At 38.5% G+C, this 19,685-nt stretch overlaps 1 protein-coding gene across 1 annotated transcript in view; it reads right to left on the reverse strand.

Annotated features, from left to right (window-relative positions):
• The window catches only part of CRB1 (crumbs cell polarity complex component 1), a 215,075-nt gene that overhangs the window by 97,085 nt on the left and 98,305 nt on the right, over positions 1 to 19,685 (reverse strand). The window lies entirely within an intron of this gene.

Raw genomic sequence — 19,685 nt, forward strand, 5'->3', positions numbered from 1 at the left:
GAGCCTGGTGGTCCGTGTTCAGGTCCCAGCTGGGCTGTTAGCTGTTGTGATCCTACTGAATCTCTCTGTGCCTTAACTTCTTCATTTGTGAAATTTGGATAATAATATCAGTAGTATTTCAGAGGACTTTTTAGAAGATTAAATATTAGAACAGCATCTGGCACAGACAGAATGTAATTACTGTAAGCCATTAGTATCATTTAAGACAAGTCAGAAATCCAATTTTGCATTTGGGAGTCTTCTAACTCTTAAATGCTAGTGACTTGTTTTTCTTTTAAAAATTATTGGGTCTGCTATAAATCAACCCCATCCAAAGTGAAAATCTGGACCAAGGCCCTCAGTTTGTGACTTCTGCATTAAACATTTGAGCCCGTTGAAAAGCTCTTATGAATTTCTGCTGGTTTTAAGGCTTCATGGCCATTGTTAGGAATTATTTATTTGCTTGTATATTCTCTTTCCATTTGCAAAAGAACTTATACTTTTGATAGCTTACATTAAAAGCCACAGTCTCAACTATCCTGGTTGTCAGTAAAGCAAAAAATACACAGGTCATTTTAATAGCATGAAAATGTAGAAGGAGGAGAATAAGTGTCCTAGACAACTAAAGCTTGGAAACCTTATTGACACTGAAGAGAAAATGAACCCTGAGCTTCATGACAGCCAACACAAAAAGGGAAGCATCATGAGTTTGTAGCGATCACATGATCCAACAGAAGGAGATAGCATATCACGCTGTCAAAAGAGATTTCTTTCAACTCTGAACTCTAAAATTTCTTAAAAGGGTCTTTGTAAAAGGAACATTGGGCAATTTAGCAAAGAGTGACTTAAGTAGCACTTGCATTGAAAAAGTAGAGAATTTCTGTATGTAGTAGCTCCTTAAGCCAGCCCTCTGGGCATGCTTATTCATAGCCATGTAAAACTATTTCCAAGAGGCAGAAAGAGAGGATAACCTGCCCAGATATATCTGGACCACACAGAAATGAAGCTTAGAAAATGTTGAGGTAAAAGTTGTTAATATGATCCTTATTTTTTAGCTTTCCCAAGTATCAACAATTTTAGTGTGGGTCCATATGGAAATGTTATAGCAATATAGACATTTATGTGTTGACTAAAAGAAGATCCATTTACTCCACAAGCCAGGGATTTGTATGGATTGGGGGGAGGGGTAAGCAAGTAGGAGTGGAGAATCGCACAGAAGGGCCAGGAATTCTCAAACTGTAACTGTGGGCCCATTCAAGTCCTTGAAGGATTCTGGAATAGAGCTCCAGAATTCTGCAGCAAAAACAGCAGGCAAATAACCTCAGCCTAGGAGATTTTTGAGAGCAATTACCAATTTTCTACTTCTATTATAGAAGAACTTTAGAAGAACTTTAATCTAACTCCTGTAGAATGGCTGGTGTGGAACAGGCCTGCATCCTGACAGGTCAGCAAGGTTTAAAAAAGCAGCAAAATAGACTCTGAAAATGAGTTCTAGTAAACGCACCTTTATTGTCTTTTCTCCCTCCCGAGACTATAAGCTACGTGATGGCAGAGATCATCATCTGTTTAGTATTTTCTGGGCATGCAACGATGCCTGGTACAAAATCTGCTCTTAATAAATACTGGTTGAGTGTATTATCAGTTGTTTGTTAGTGTACGTTCAGAAACATACATGCATGATTTTTTTTAATGACGATATTCGCTTTGGCAGATTTTCTACTTCATAGCTTCTGCTGGATACAACTGAGAAACAGGATCATTTGCAACTGAAAATAGGCTGCTTTATAACACAGAGCGTTCTTTATAAAATGTTTTACCATCCTAGAATGATCATTGTAGTATCTTCTCTGAGATTTACTTTCTTATACTAATACGTACATAAAGTATTTGACTAGATTAACAAATTTGAAATGTCTATATATCCTTAAAAGAAGTAAGACTTTTTCAATTCATTCATCCATTCTTTCACCAGTCACTTATCACATACTTTTGGTGGTCATTAAGTCTGCACCAGGCATGGTGCAAGGTATTGGAAAGAAAATTGTGAGCCCACAAACCCCTGGGCTCAAGGGGGATACGTCATGATGGAAAATACTTATATTGGGCTTTCGGTACACTAGAGGCTGTTCTAGGCTTTTTGTTTATATTATCATTTATTCCTTACAACCACTCTGTAAATTAGGTTACTATTATTATCTATATTTTGTGAGGAAATAGAAGGACACAGAGAATAGTCTTCCTTTACACCAAGGAAGTCTGGCTCCACAGCCCATGCTGCCAACCACGGTCACAGTTCACTTCATCTTGCCCGATAAGGAATGCCTAGCATAGTGCCAGGCACACCGTGTGTATCTGAACATGGCATATTGAATCAAACCTCTTATGGTCTAAAGGAGGAAAGCTTGTTTGGAAAGCATCAAACACATCCGAAGAAAAGAGTTTACTCCTCAAAGCCCATCAGTTATTTGGCTCCCTCACAACAGAGAGCGCAGAACATTTTTAAGAAGTTCAACTATTCCAGTGGTTGGTATGTATTTGACTTTCCTAATCGGTATGTAAATTTCTAAAATTTTTCATATGAATTAAGTGGCTGTGGAAAGTTTTTCTGTTAATTTCAGACAGTGACAATACTCATTATTACTATTGCAATGAGTTGTACTATCATCTGAAAAATCAAAGGCTCTAGGCACAACCTCTTGTGGCTTTAATCATTTTCTATGGGTTCTTGGTTTGACCAAATCAATTTAATACATGACAGCTAGAGGATTTATGACAAAGGACAAAATATAATTATGCTCATTAGTTGCACATATACAAATTAAATTTATGTCTAAATTTTCCATAGAGAAAATCTTTGGAAGACATCACTGTATTTCCTAAAGAAAATAATTACAGTTCACCCTTGAACAACATAGTTCTGAACTGTACAGGTCCATTTACATGAGGATATTTTTCAACAAATAAAACACAGCACTGTAAATATAATTTCTCTTCCTTGTAGTATCCTTAATAATGTTTTCTTTTCTCTAGCTTACTTTATTGTAAGAAGACGGTATGTAATACATATAACATAGAAAATATGTGTTAATCAACTATTTATGTTATAGATAAGGCTTCTAGTCAATAGTAGGCTATTTAGTAGTTAAGCTTTGGGAGTGGGAGGACTTAAAAATTTTATACAGGGGCGCCTGGGTGGCGCAGTCGGTTAAGCGTCCGACGTCAGCCAGGTCACGATCTCGCGGTCCGTGAGTTCGAGCCCCGCGTCAGGCTCTGGGCGGATGGCTCAGAGCCTGGAGCCTGTTTCCGATTCTGTGTCTCCCTCTCTCTCTGCCCCTCCCCCGTCCACGCTCTGTCTCTCTCTGTCCCAAAAATAAATAAACGTTGAAAAAAAAAAATTAAAAAAAAAAATTAAAAAAAAAGGAAAAAAAAATTTATACAGGTTTTCAACTGCATGTGGGGTTGGTGCTCAGCCCTACAGTATGGAAGGGTTTTAACCGTACTTATTCTGTGCAGCTGAAAGAATACTGTATTTTTATTTTTCTCAGCATGCTTTCTGCAATCTACACTTGCCTGTGAAATATGGATTAAATGGGGATTATGCAGTCTAAGTGACTCAAGCATAATCATAGTCTAAGATCCTCTCATTTCTCTATTACAATATAGTCTTTAAAATCACTGAAAAATCCACTGCTTTCTCCAATGTACATTGCTTAAATAGGCTAAAATATTAAAAGAGGGAGAATGACAATAGACCAGAACAAGGAACCACTTAATGGAAATTGACTAAAGGTCCTAGTAAGGCATTGCTTAGATGAAGACTCATAAAGCTGATATTAATTAATGATCTTTCAGGATCTAAGAGTAATAATTCACACAGGAATGGTTCTCAGATGAGACAGTGGGGTCATGAAAGGAAATATATCCTTCACTAGAAATAGGGAGGAGCCGAGGAATCTCTTCCCTTTTCCTACTGCTTTTAGGTGCATGATTTGCATGCTAAAAATCCTCACCAACGAGGACAGTTCAACTAGGAGAGATGCGCCAGACGCGCACTTGTGCTGGCTCCTGGGCCTTGTCAGTCCTGCTGGGCTGCTTTGTGTAACTTGGCATGGTGATGTGTTCAGACAGGATGGATCAAAGCGCCCAAGAGCCCACTGTGAGAATTCAAAGGCAAAAGGCTTCAGATGATCTGGAATGTATCTTGGTGTAAAGCTTCCCGGTGTTTTAATTTCTTGTAACATTTTACCTTTTGGGGCTTTGCAGAATTTAACTATGGTTGAAGTTAAGTGCTCAGCTGGGTGCCTGCTTCTATCATTTTTCCTAATGAATGCACTATGAGCAATTGGATTATCTTACTTGGATTTTCTTACCTATTTGTCTAAGCTGTTCAAATCTTTTCACTGGAACAAATTCACTGAGCTTCTTCCTGCTTCTGTGGGGGAATGTGAGATACAAGGATGCCCTTAACTGCTAGATAAATCTAGCTACTTAAGTGAAAAACCACAGCTGGATGGCTGCTCTAAGCAATATTATGAAAGTGGGTTAAGACAAGAAATATAGGGCCTTATTAAAATTTCAAGGTCGATTGAGACAGGCAAGATATAATGAATGGTATTGGAGTTCGGCCAGGTCAATGGTGTTAAAACTCACTCAAAGACATAGATAAATTTGAGGCCCAGGCCTTTGTTTAACCTCCCATCCAAAAAATGATTCTTCTTTGCCAAAACTTTTGATGATATTCCAGAATATTTGTTTAATAGGTGACTTAAAAGCAATGCTGCTTTCAATTTAATCACCTTGCGCTCTGCAGAACCCAGGTGTTAAGAAGAAAATCAGTCAATTCTTATCTTTATTTCCCTCTTTTCCTGTTTATTAAATCATTGAAACAAAATAACATATTAAAACATTTAAAACACAAAATGAAATGGTCACATACAGAAGGATATTAAAGAAACAAATGTCTTCATGATGGAAAAGTACACAAGAATGAAATCTTAATTCTATTGTTGAATTTGGGATGCATAGTTACGAAAAAGTTTTATAGTCATCACCTAGGTACCATCTTTGTGTTAAAATTATGTTAGCTTTAATAAGAAGAGACACACAAATTTCACTATTGGTCAAAATTCACCCAGAAAACAGGATTAGATATACATCTCCCACCTTATGAAACTTACACTAACCTTTAGCCCCAGATCTCATTGTTAGTATTCTTCTTTTATTTTTACTTATTTTTGAGAGAGAGATAGAGAGAAAGCAGGGGAGAGGCAGAGAGAGGGGGCAGAGAGAGAATCTCAAGCAGGTTCTACACCACCAGCACAGAGCCCAATGCGGTGCTCAAACTCACAAACCATGAGATCATGACCTGAGCCAAAACCAAGAGTCGGACGCTTAACCAACTGAGCTACCTAAGTGCCCCCATTGTTAGTATTCTTAGCTTACAATAAAATATTCTATGAATATGGAAAAAAAACCCATCCCACTATTATTTCAATGAACTTACTAAATGGGACTTAAAAAGTCATTTTTAAGGATCTTCTAACTATCATCTTCAATGATACTTAGAAACTAGAATTTCATTATGAATATTTACAATTGCCTTGATGCTACTTACTTCTAGGACACTGATCTTCAGTTTGTTTTTATATACATTCTTAGAGTTGGAAAGAATCAAAGAGGTCATCTAGTCCTTTCTATCACAGTCCGTGGAAGACCTCATCTTTCCTACTCATGAAAAAAAATTCCAATCACGTGTAACCTTGCTTCCTTACAAGGATGCCTGTCCATTTGTAGATAGCTTTAGTTATTTGAAAGCCATTCCTTTTATTGAGCTGAACTTTGTGTCTGTTATGACCTACACAGGTTTTAGTTGCCTTCTTCAGAAGAAGGTAGCTAACAAATTTATTGAGCTATGAATGGATGAAGCATACACTTTTCTGCCTGTGTGTTATACTTCAATAAATTATTTACATGAACCAAATAAGGGAGGTGAAATCACCATAACTGAATTATCACGGTTTTTCAATAGAAGGTAGACCACAATTTTGAGAGAGATGCTTTTAAAGAAAACCCATTGAGGAAAGAAAAGAACAGAGATAGCTTTTAACAGTTGAGTATCTGTGACACTTTTAATAAATGTTTCATTCAGATCTTCCTTTTTGGAGCCAGACTACCATCAGAGAAGTTAAAAACAAGTCTTAAACTTACATAGGTGCATCTCCAATGCATCAAAAGTGAGTCTAGTTCCTCTTTTCTCAAGAAGTTGTGACAGAGTTTTGGATTGAGGAATCCTTCATATAAAATTTTAGTGAATTTATTAAGAGCCATCATAAATGAGAGAAAGAGAGAGATGTGAGGAAGAATGAGCAAGAGACAGAAAGACAGATTAAGAATGGAGAAAGATGACAGTAAAACAGGCTAATCTCTATCTACAAAATAGCTATATAATAACTACCTGGAAAAGTTCAAATAATAAAGCTATCTTGATCTACACTGTGAATCCAATTTAAACAAAAATTTACTTCTTTGTAGAGAGCAGACTATTTTGCTTGGTTAGATTTTTAAACTCTTAAACAGTTGGCTAGCACCTACATCATTGTGTGATACTTGGAAAGTACTAGAAGTTTCATATGTGCCAAAAAGGGCCTATCCACACACAGCCTTATCATATCGTTCCCCCACCCACACACACACGCTATGAGAAATAAACCAGGGAAGTCAAAATGCAAAAAAAGAATCCAAAAACATTGTTATATGTGAATAAAACCTTGTGCTCCTCCCTTGAGAAGCCAACTCCACCAGAGTAGCTATATGATAACATCTAACCAGTGAAGTTACTTTTGTCATAAACCAATGAACTAAAAATACTCATTTCACCCAATGATAATGCCAAGGAAAACAGCAGGCACAGAGATAGAGCAACCTTGCCTTAAGCTATGAAGTGCTTATAATCACATTTCCAATAACTCGTACAGAATTGGCATGATCCATTAAAAAAAGAGATCATGATGGGGCGCCTGGGTGGCGCAGTCGGTTAAGCGTCCGACTTCAGCCAGGTCACGATCTTGCAGTCCGTGAGTTCGAGCCCCGCGTCGGGCTCTGGGCTGATGGCTCAGAGCCTGGAGCCTGTTTCCGATTCTGTGTCTCCCTCTCTCTCTGCCCCTCGCCCGTTCATGCTCTGTCTCTCTCTGTCCCAAAAATAAATAAACGTTGAAAAAAAAGAAATTAAAAAAAAAAAAGAGATCATGAAATCATAAAAAAAAATTTAAATTTTAAAAGATTTAATTTTTATTTTTTTGATTTTATTTTTGATTTTATTTTATTTTTGAGAGAGAGAGAGAGAGCGCACACGCACATGAGTGGGAGAGGAGCAGAAGGAGAGGGAGACAGGATCCGAAGCAGGCTCCATACCCAGTGCAGAACCCCAAGTGGGGCTTGATCTCACAACCTTGAGATCATGACCTGAGATGAAATCAAGACTCAGACGCTTAACTGACTGGGCCACCCAGGTGCCCCAAGACTTCATTTTTAATAAAAGTATTTCTCACTAAAGTACAAACTCTTATAACACATTTGAGTTTTTATTTTTTTTTAATTTTTTTTTTTAACATTTATTTATTTTTGAGACAGAGAGAGACAGAGCATGAACAGGGGAGGGGCAGAGAGAGAGGGAGACACAGAATCTGAAACAGGCTCCAGGCTCTGAGCAGTCAGCACAGAGCCCGACGCGGGGCTTGAACTCACGGACCGTGAGATTATGACCTGAGCTGAAGTCAGACGCTTAACCGACCGAGCCACCCAGGCGCCCCGACATTTGAGTTTTTCTTTGCAAATTTTTAAATTCCTGATACGAAGAAAGTTGGAACTGTGAAATTTAATGATGTTAGATGCTTCTAAAATTGAAGATCAATCACAAATCTACAGAACACATTTTTCAAATTATGATATATCGACTTGCATGGAAAACTTAATTTATCAAAATTGGCATAGACCATAATTGGGGCAAGAATTCTGAACCTCCACTAATTATATTTGGTTAAGGAGAATGAAGGAGTCCTCCTAGGATTCCTTAATGTTTTTAGCTGCTGAGAACAAAACTTTAACTGATAGGTGGACTGATGAGCAATACTTGCTGCTGGGAGTCCTGCGATTTGACTGAAGCTTCCACTGAATGGTGTTAGCTTTTATATTCGACAGACATTTGTTGGGCCTCCTATTATGGGTTAGGCACTGGACTAGGTCCTGGAGCTATATAATCAGCAAGACATTCAAAGCCTCTTTTATGGTGGACAATTCCAGTCAGGGCTGGGAGGGGAGAGCTAAAAAATAAACAGGTGTGTGTGTGTGTGTGTGTGTGTGTGTGTCTTTGTGCGTGTGTGTGCGCGCATGCGCACGCGCACGCACATGCACACACATGCATGTGTGCACTAATCATGTAGTAATTAATAATAAGAAGTTAATGAAGGTAAGGAAATAGAGTATGTATATGTATATGGTGGGGTCTAGAGTCAGGGCATCTTATTTACTGAAATCCAAAAAGACCTCTCTGGAGAAGTGGCATTTGAACTAGTATCTAAAAGAGTAAATGAGGCGTGCCTGGGTGGCTCAGTCGGTTGAGCGTCCGACTTTGGCTCAGGTCGTGATCTCGCAGTCTGTGAGTTCGAGCCCCGCGTCGGGCTCTGTGCTGACAGTGCAGAGCCTGGAGCCTGTTTCCGATTCTGTGTCTCCCTCTCTCTCTCTGACCCTCCCCCCATTCATGCTCTGTCTCTCTCTGTCTCAAAAATAAATAAACGTTAAAAAAAAATAAAAATAAGAGAGTAAATGAAACACCATTATGGTGTCCTGGAATCTTCGAAGAAGAGAGGCAAAACCTAGAAACAGAATGGCAGTGAGTAGGAAGAAAAGGAGACAGATGTAAAATAAAGAAATTAGACCCAGAAGATGGGAGAGAACACTGGTAAAATGGTACCGAGAGGTCAAGTAACATGAGGACTGAAAGCTAAGCTTTGAATTGGCACAATGGGAATTATTGACAAGAAAGTTTTCACTGAAGCTATGGGAGCAGCTTGACATTAGAGGGCTAGGGAGGGTAAGAAAGTAGAATAAGTATAGACATCTCTCTGGAAGAGGTTGGCCTAGAGAAGTGGGGTGACACCTGGAGATGCATTCTAGAGACCATTTTTATTTCAGATGGGAGACAGCCAAGTTGATGAGAGTGATTTAGAATACAGTGGAAATCAATGATGCAAGATACAGAAGAAATGATTGGTAAATGAAATTCCTTGAGTCACTGAGGGCCCAATGCATGAGTGGAGGGCCTTGGGTGAGAGTGTAATATGGAAGGTAGTCCAAACATGGGCAGGTACTGGGATGTGGTGAGTAATGAAAAACAGGTAAATTGGCAGGTGTCAGAGTGTCAGTCTGCCTTGAACATTCAGGATCCCAGCAAATTCTTGCTGGCTGTGCCAAGAATGCAAGACCTGACCATTCTTTACCTGAGCCAATATTCGGGATTTTTTCTTTTCCACCAAGCAACTTTGAGGTGACATCTCTCTCTGGGACCAAAAGCAGACTGACTTACTGCTTGCTATGAAAACAGCTCTTAGGCTATGGATAATGACCTAGGCATCTGGTCTGCCACTTGGAAGACAACAGACTACAGATTAAAGATCCTTCTTTTTTTTTAATGTTTATTTATTTATTTTGAAAGAGAGAGAGCACACAAGCAAGGGAGGGGCTGAGAGAGAGAGAGAAAGAAAGAATCCCAAGCAGGCTCCACACTGTCGGCACAGAGCCCAACACAGGGCTCCATCTCACGAAGTGTGAGATCATGATCTGAGTTGCAATCAAGAGTCAGGAGCTTAACTGACTGAGCTACCCAGGCATCCCTAAAGATATCCCTCTTTAGGGCCTCGAACTATGGAAGCAAATTTCAACTGTCAATCAGACAGTCTGGTTCAATCACACAGATGACTATAGTAAGAACCCATTGTCTAATGAGACTGACTAGAATCAAGCTGCTCATCAAATTTAAACCACCCAGATCACTGCTATTACCACCATCACTGCTGGATTCCATTCTCATACTGGACAAAACAATACATTCACCATCATGGGCGATAGCAAAAAACTGTATGTTTGTGATCTAGAAGCCACCAATGCCTGTGACTCCTGCCAAAATTGGTCTAACTGTCTTTCAGTGAAGGGGGCCACATTCCATGGAGCATTTCCTCTGCCTTATATTTTTCTAGAAAATTGAGTACATTGGATCTCTGAGAGTCTCTTTCAATCTCTTTTTTTTAATATGAAATTTATTGCCAAATTGGTTTCCATACAACACCCAGTGCTCCTCTCAACAGGTGCCCTCCTCAATGCCATTCACCCACCCTGCCTCCCTCCCACCCCCCATCAACCCTCAGTTTGTTGTCAGCTTTTAAGAGTCTCTTATGGTTTGGCTCTCTCCCTCTCTAACTTTTTTTTTCCCTCTCCCTCCCCCATGGTCTTCTGTTAAGTTTCTCAGTTTCCACATAAGAGTGAAAACATATGGTATCTTTCTCTGTGTGACTTATTTCACTTAGCATCACACTCTCTAGTTCCATCCACATTGCTACAAAAGGCCATATTTCATTCTTTCTCATTGCTAAGTAGTACTCCATTGTGTATATAAACCACAATTTCTTTAACCATTCATCACTTGATGGACATTTAGGCTCTTTCCATAATTTGACTATTGTTGAAAGTGCTGCTATAAACATTGGGGTACAAGTGCCCCTATCCATCAGCACTCCTGTATCCATTGGGTAAATTCCTAGCAGTGCTATTGCTGGGTCATAGGGTATGCAAACTGGTACAGCCACTCTGGAAAACAGTGTGGAGGTTCCTCAAAAAATTAAAAATAGATCTATCCTATGAGAGTCTCTTAAGCACATGCATGACTAACATTGGTATTTTGCCACTATAGACATATTTTAAGGTTATATTGTTGCTGTTCCAGTGTGATCAGCTGACTCTTATTTTCAGTTTTCCAGGCTATCTACAACCAGACAAGAGTGTGTTGTTTTTCTCATAAAGGCCAACCAACAATTGGCAGATATCCAAGAAATTCAACAGCTATTCCATATCTGCTTATCATTCATTCTCTGGTAAGACTTCTGGCATCACTGAGATGTGAGGCAGGCTTTTGGAAAATCAAGCCCAGAAGATTTTTGACTATATCTCCTTTACCTCTTCCTGGTCCACATACTTTATTGAGGCAGGCCACAAAACACAGCCATCACCAGAAAAGAATTATCTCGTGTAGGCCACCTCCTAGGCAATGATCAGAATGAAAAGGGTGAAAGGTCATATAGATTCCTTTGAAAATTCATGATTCTGCCCCTACCATTAATAACCAGGCCACCTTGGTTTGTATATACTCTGAGTGGCAACTCACCTAAAGGGGAGACTAAGGAATTGAGACTTTGATTCAGCTACCTGGATTCTTTTATTGAACTAACATGGTCCTAGATCATAAAGAGAATGACCACTTGGTTGAAAATACTGGCCACCAATTTTTACAGTGGCCCACTTGCACCAATTTGAAAAATATAATGTACCACTGCAAATTTTTTAAATGACCTTTTCATATTTATACTTGACTCCTTTCACTGAAAGGTACTGGTTCAAGCAGATATTTGGAGAAAAGGTAATGATATAGCTGCAAGGAGGGAACACATCAGTTACATAGCCATGAAAGGGAGAACAACAATCAGCACTTGAAGGTAGGACACTTTAGACTCTAGGTGGTTCAGGGGAAGGTGGAAATTTATACTCTCCTTGTCCCTTAGACCCAGCATTGACGACTGGAAAACAATAACATGGTCTAACTGAATCCAGCAGCATCTGTAGTTGACAACTTATTTCACTACTGGATTTGTCGACATGCTATAAAAACTCTGTAGTCCTGGAGATCCTAAACTACTCTGCCATGCCTGACACCACCGATGGCATTCCTAAACCTGTCCCCTTCTCAACCTTGGATGTGTACAAACAGATGGACACCTATAATATTGTATCAATCCTAATAATGCAAATTTATATGCTCCTCCTGATGCCCAAGCAGCTTTGAGTTGTCATACATAGTAACCAAGGCTGCAACTACTCAGTGACACTGCCCAATGTACCACATTAACCAAACCAACATAACCATGATCTAAATCAAGTTTAGCAACAATTTCCAAACTGGAGTGAAGTGTGTTCCTCTGTATTATATATTTGTATGTGAAAGAATGCTTTTCCTTGGAGAGTGAGGGTTACTCATCTATTACCCCAGAGATTATTAGTAATGACGTCAAAGAATTGCCAGGTGGGTCTAAACACCCTTGCATAAGTCACAGACTGGCTTTAGACTATATCTTGGCTATCTGAAATAATGGCTTCCCTGGGATTTACTCCGTTTGCTGAGTTCAGGAACTTGGGGAGTAGAACTGAAGTCAATATTACATGCTGACCTTATCCTATTGCTTAGAGTCTTGTTGACAGTATCCATTAAAAAAAATTTTTTTTAATGTTTTATTTATTTTTGAGACAGAGAGAGAGACAGAGCATGAGCAGGGGAGAGGCAGAGAGAGAGGGAGGCACAGAATCAGAAGCAGGCTCCAGGCTCTGAGCTGTCAGCACAGAGCCCAACGCGGGGCTCGAACTCACGAACTGTGAGATCATGACCTGAGCCGAAGTCGGATGCTCAACCAACTGAGCCACCCAGGCACCCCGACAGTATCCGTTGTATGAGGCAAATAAAACAGATTTGGTCCCAATCTCTGACAGTCCAATTAATCAGGGTGGCTAATAGAGTGGCATATTCATATGAAAAATCAAGTTTAGCCAAGAACGCGTATGGCAATGGGATGGTTTGCTGGAAGAAGCAATCCATCATGGGCCTGTGTATCCTTGCAGGCTCTTGCTAAGAATGCCAAGAATGCATGGCCCTGACTGTATGGCCCCAGGTCATTCCTTGGGGTTGGTTTGACTGCAAGTTAATGTGAAGGATGAAGTAATGTCTCGCTCTCAAAGAGTAGGCTCCATACTGCTTTCTATAAAAACTGGATTCCCCATCTCAGTGTTCTTCAGTTGTGCCTCTGTCATACTCGTCTGGTCCATATATATAGTGTCAACTCTGTGGGACTTGTGTGCAAGAGCAATTGAGGTAAATCTGATGCTCATGCTGTTTGTTGTGTGGGCCTTTTTTTTGTGACTCAAAAGTCTTATGTCTTCTGCCAGCATCCATGAAGCATTCACATACTAAGTTACGAGCTTGTAATTAGGATGAAATCAAATCTCAGATCCAACAATAGGTTTAGTAGAGAGAAGATCAGGTAGTTCTTCTTTGACTGAAATCAGAAATCTGAAAATCAACTTAGAGTAACAAAGAAGGGAGTATTGGAAGTTTGAAGGAAAAGAAAGTATAAAAGGTCATTTTGGGAAGTGGAACTTCCAAAGGATTGTTTTCTAGTGCTAAGGCCCTCCTTGAGATGTGGGTCATAAATTTAAAGTGATACTCATCAGTGCAGTGGGTGACTTGTGAGATTTTCTCCAGCCACATTCAAATTGCTTGTAGATGTGGAGAAGGTCGAGTGTTAGGTCTAATCATAAGAGTACTTTTGCCAGGTAAGTGCAATGGAGAGAGACAGGGTCAGGGTTGCTGACAGTATATGCAAGGGAATAATTATAGGATTAGACTATGAAATCCAAGCTGGGATAAGGAATGAGGTAATTAGTAAAGAAAAAAATATTAGAACAATTGACTAGGAACAATGAAAAAAGTCTTGGAGTTAAGAGAACTGGAAAAAATAGAGGTTATGGTTAGAGAATAGAATGATTGAAAGTGAGGTTTTTTTTGGTTTTTGTTTGTTTTTTGTTTTTGTTTTTTAGTGAGGTTACTGGTGATGAAAAAACTGTGATCATAGGGTAAGTAGAAGTTGTGGGGTGGCAGTCATGGTGTTTAGAAATAAGTAGGCCAATGGGACATAATGGGTGCATGGACTTTCTGCATGGGTGTTGAAGCCTCTGAGAATGATAAAAGTACAATACTAAGATCTTCAGTGATGGAGGGGAAGGTACCAGGAGGAAGGAAGAAGGTTGCAGTGAGGACAGGAAGTAGGTGGCATCATCCAAAGACACAGGCTTTAAAATAAGTTGAGCGTTTGAATGAAGAGAGAGGAACGACTGCCTAGAAGTAACAATGAAATGACAGGGACATGTAGCTTATTTTCAGGACCAGTTAACTGGGATTTGGGAGAACAGAAAACTGCCTCCATGTGAGAGAGCTGCAGAAGAAATAGTATCCTGAGAAGATAGCTGGATTTCAGCTAAAGCAAGTAGGTGAAAGAAATGTTTGGACAAGAGCTTAAGGTTATTGGTAACTGAGCTTAATAATAATGCTTGGGATCTTTAGCACATAGTGGGCAGTCCAGAAAAAGGTGGGAAATTGGGTGAAATTAGGCAATGCACAGAGCATTTTGGCATAAGAGACCGAGGCCCAGTGGACCTGGCATGAAGGGACTTGGGTGCTGGGGCATCTAGAGGAGACTGAGGTATGTTCACCTGTAGGTCATGGTGAGATTACTTCTAAGAGACTTTAGAGTAAGTTATAGTCAATTATGATTACATACTTTTCAGGAATTCTTATGTAACGTCTAGGAGGAGGTGAATAGGATCACTACAGAAGTAGGAGTGGTTTTTACCAAGAGCAGGTATAATAATCTCTTTTGAGTAAAAAGAGATCCGACTCTTCTGTAAGAGATTTGGTTGATCTAAGGCTTTGAATACTTTCCCTAGGACTGGGACCTGAGCTGCTCAGGGCTCAAGTAAAATTCCAGGTGAATGTAATTTGAAGATGGTTGGGGAGAAGGAAGCGGGGGTGGGGGAGAAAGGTCTTTCTTAAGTGTCTTCTGCGTTACTGTCAGAAGGCAGACTCTAAACAACTACAGCAGTGAACTTCGGTATAAGGGTTGTAACCATTGATTAGGTCAGGTGAAGGTCACTAATATTGTTCTTCCCAACGATTGCCATGCTTAAAGAAACTTTGGGGGATCTTGGGCAGCTAGAAAATGACATGTGGTGTCAATATGGCCACCCTCACAGGAAGCAAACATGCAGGTGATGATGTCATATGAGGGTTTGCATATGATGGTCCACTGCAAGCACATATCCTAGCATCTTCACCCTCTTCTCTGAACATTTTGTCCAATTTTTTGCACTAACAAACACCTTTATATGATTAGAACATGTTACTGACCTTACAGCTTTTTTAAATGGTGGTAGCCCATACCTCTCACAGGAAAATAGGATTTCAACATGAAAATGTACCATTCAGGTCCTTGAAGTTGCAAGGACAGCACCTATAACCTATAACAATGTGAATTATTGAGAATTGAATTACGAATTTCCTAGTGAAGAATTTATAATGGTGTTATTCCTTTGTTTTAGAAAATTAATCTTTTTCTAATACATGGCCAGAATATTTGATTTGGAGAGTTGGCATCTGTCTACTGATTATTCATTTGAGAGCTTTTCCTTAGGTCATTTGACTTCAAGTCAACAAAATGATGCTTACCTGTAAAGTAGCCAAGACCCTTGATGGCATGGTTATCTATCTCTGTCATTAGGGTACCACAGATATGCCCATTCTCTGTATTTGTTCTAAATTTGGTTTACCAAATCATAGCCGTTACATTTTCCTACTAGCTATAATATCTTAGTAGAGCACGGGTAGTAAGTACAAAAACATGATTTTCAAAATTAATCTATGTACAAGGAGGTGGCACACTTTTCCTAATTATTGTAGTTACCATAGCAAAACCAAAAGTAGTTCAAGCAAAAATGTGCTCATACACAATACAAACAGTTTTTCTGTATAGAGGTTAATATGCATAACAAAGGCAGAGGAAGTGAATTAGATGAATCTATTGGAAATATTAATACACATTTTATTAAGTAAGTAAAAACTGAAGCAACACTTGATCTTTTAGAATAATAGTCTTATATGTGTATCAAATATATTTAAGTTATTTAGGACCTGAACTCTCAAAATTAAAATTGTAAGTAAGAAAAACAATGAATCTCTCAGAACAACAATAAGCCTAAAACATAAAGTCAGCAAATGAACAAATCTTATTGAAAAATCTCTCTTTAGACAGGAGATATCAACTGTCCCATATACCTCAATACTTCATGAATACGTGACACTTTCAATGCTACATGTTTGGCTCTATATGCCGATTTCAGTTGGATTTAGGTAAAGTGACAGGTTTTAATTTTTAAGGAAAAGTGAATGCTTCATTTTTAGTAACATTGTGCTTGAAGCAGATGAACCTGAGAATTGAGAGCTCCTGTAGACAGTCACTTTGCCAGGTGGCTCTCATCGGGGTGTTTATTGTTAAAAACCCCGCTATTTCTGCCTGAGGTTTGAAGCCAGGACTTCACAAGATCCCCTGCTGCACTCCTCAATTCTTTCCACGCAGAGAGCAGATGGGTGAAGCAGAATAAATCCCAGCCTCAGAGGCAATAATGTAGCATTCCAGAGACCAGTGATGGTGTTGCTTTTAGTTGGAGTAAATGCTAATTGGAGTTGGGAGTGAAATTTAGAATGGAAAATTGGACTTGCTTTATGAGACAGTTGGGAAACTTGTTAAGGGTATTATCACTACCATATTTTGATAAACAGAAACAAAATGTTAACATTACAAACTTTAGTCAATTGTTTCCAATTTAGCTTGGTTGGTTAGAACAGGACGCTTCAAGGATAAGCACACAGGTCATGGGATCCTGTCTTAATCTTTAAACTAACATGGTCCTTTGTATTAAAAAATGCTAACTTACCAAGTCATTTGGATTCTTGTAACTTCTAATAAATTGTATGTGACAAAAATAGCATAAATAGGTCATCTCTTCTGATCTGTCTGTATCTTTTTATGGTTTCGCTGAGGCAGTTATGACACTGCCTTGTATTTTTGTGCATCTTTTTCATCATGGTTTTTCCACTTTTGGGGGGAAGAGATCATGTATTTTCATTATTATATCCCTAGAACTGAGTCCATTGCCCCAAACTGGAAAGCTAAAACATAATAGAAAGAAGCAGCCAACATTCCTTCCAGTAACGGTCAAGGATGGTCATACAAAATAAAGTTAATTTACTGATTTTGGAATGGACTGAACAGTGTTATGCAACGACAGGCTTTCTTTGATTATAGGTTTATTTAACTTACCACTAAAATTATGTGACTATGTGGGTTTAAACAAATGCATCGACCTGTAAATCAAGTGTTTATGCACCATTATTATTTCAATTTGAGTGCCGCAGCTATGGGGACAAAACAGTCATGACAGTATGTGAAGACATTTTGCCAAGGAAATTTTATTTAATGATTTTGGGGAATTAGAGGATAGTAACCACTATTGCAACCAGACCCATGAGTTTCCAAGTCATTAAAATACCTAAATGGATCTTCATATTTTTCTCAATTATAACATTGAATGAGACTTTTGGTCTCTCTGGGCCATGATAACTTGCTGTACTTGTTGGAATTCCCAGAGAAGCCACGGATAAAAGCTAGTCTTCCTTCAGAGGGGCTTGGATCTTGTCACCAGAATTCTCTGCCTCCTTGTTTTCACTATTTCTCACTTTCCCTAACCGCAAGCTCTCTTTATTTCTATCTCCCTGCATATTGTCTTCTGGGGCTCTGAGTTAATTTCTACTCTAGTATATTTCACTTTTTAATTATAAAAAAGTTAGAAAATTACATTGCATATGCAACCATAACCATTTTCAACACAGAAGGTAACTCTATATATAGTGAAGAGTAACAAACACATCCTTAATTATAATAAAAAAGAATAGTTTGGGGGCGCCTGGGTGGCGCAGTCGGTTAAGCGTCCGACTTCAGCCAGGTCACGATCTCGCGGTCCGTGAGTTCGAGCCCCGCGTCGGGCTCTGGGCTGATGGCTCAGAGCCTGGAGCCTGTTTCCGATTCTGTGTCTCCCTCTCTCTCTGCCCCTCCCCCGTTCATGCTCTGTCTCTCTCTGTCCCAAAAATAAATAAACGTTGAAAAAAAAATTAAAAAAAAAAAAAAGAATAGTTTGTAGCTATATTTAACAACTCCAGTGGTTTCTTTGAATGGTGATCTGTCACTAAATGTATTATAAAGAGTTGCATTTTTTACCATGATAGAAAAAAATGTTTTAATCTAATAAGTGATAGAACTGTAAACTTTTACAGATGTATAAAAAATAAATTTGTGTCATTTATATCCTTAGCAGAGGCCAGTGGGAGCCCTGTGGCACCACATGAACAAAATAGACCAAAATAATAACAATGTAACAGCTCTGAAATTTAACTTATCATTGGACCCATAGCCCACCAAAGTAGGTCAGGACTATTTTCCAAAACTAAGCAGATCACTGCCTGCTAATTTTTTTTTTTAATTCTGATAGGACTCAGAATCTCCTAACATAACATCCAAAATGTCAAGGATTCAACTGAAAATCATCCATCATTCCAAGAACCAGAAAAACCACTAACTGAATGAGAAAAGAAAATAAACTGGCATCAACACTGAGCTGCATCAGATGTTGAAATTATTTGACAAGGATTTTAAATAAATCATCACAAAATGATTTAATAAGCAATTAAAAATTCTCTTGAAATAAAGACTTCCTATATTTGGCAAAAGATATAAACCCACAGATTTGAAAAGCTGAATGAAACCCAAATAGAACAAACTCAAATAAACTGACACCAACACATCATAAATAAAATTCTGAAAGCTAAAGACAAAGTTGAAGGTATTATCACTACCATGTGTTTTCTCTTCAAGCATCCAGAGAAATGATGCATTACCTATATGGCAACACCAATTTCAGTGACACCAGATTTCTGATTTAGATTGTGATTTAGATTGTGATTCAGATTCTGATTTAGAATGAAATGGTGTATATTTTTTCAAATGCTGAAAGAAAAGAACTGTCAATTCTCTGCACGAGTTTTCTAAATTATATGTAGTGATTAAAACAAGAACTATAATACCATCTGATCTTCAAGACAATGATATTCTGAAATGGGAAAGATAAAGAAATCTAAATGGAAATAAAGTCCCTCTATTTCAGTCAAAGTGTTAATGTTAATACCAATAGGCTGTAATACCCAGAACCTCCACCATGAAACTACACAAAACAATATACCCAAAAGTGCTATAAATAAATCAAGATGAAATCCTGAAAAACGGTCAAGTAACCCACAGGAAGGCAAGGAAAGAAAAACAAGGGAATCCAGAAGAAAACAAAATAAGAAAATGAGATACTTCAACATGAACATATCAATGATTACTTACACTAATTAAAAAGGCAGAAATTGACAAGATAATTTTTTTAAAAAGCTGACCCTACAATGTGTGTTTAATATACTGTTTATAAGAAATTCATTTCAAAAGCAATTACAAGTATGGGTTGAAAGTATAAGGATGGAAAAAGATACACCATGCAAACATGAACTTTTTAAAAGGCAGGAGCAGTAAATTTCATATTTAAAAAAAAAAAGAAAATCTGAAAGAACTGACCAAAAAAAAAAATTCCTAGAACTAACAAGCCCATATAGCAAAGCTGCAGGGGATAAGGTTAATATACAAAAGTTGATTGCTTTCTTGTATAACAGCAATGAACAAGTGGAATTCAAA

The sequence above is a fragment of the Puma concolor genome, chromosome E4 (assembly GCF_028749965.1).
Source record: "Puma concolor isolate L17-30 chromosome E4, mPumCon1.1.hap2, whole genome shotgun sequence".
NCBI lineage: Eukaryota > Metazoa > Chordata > Mammalia > Carnivora > Felidae > Puma > Puma concolor.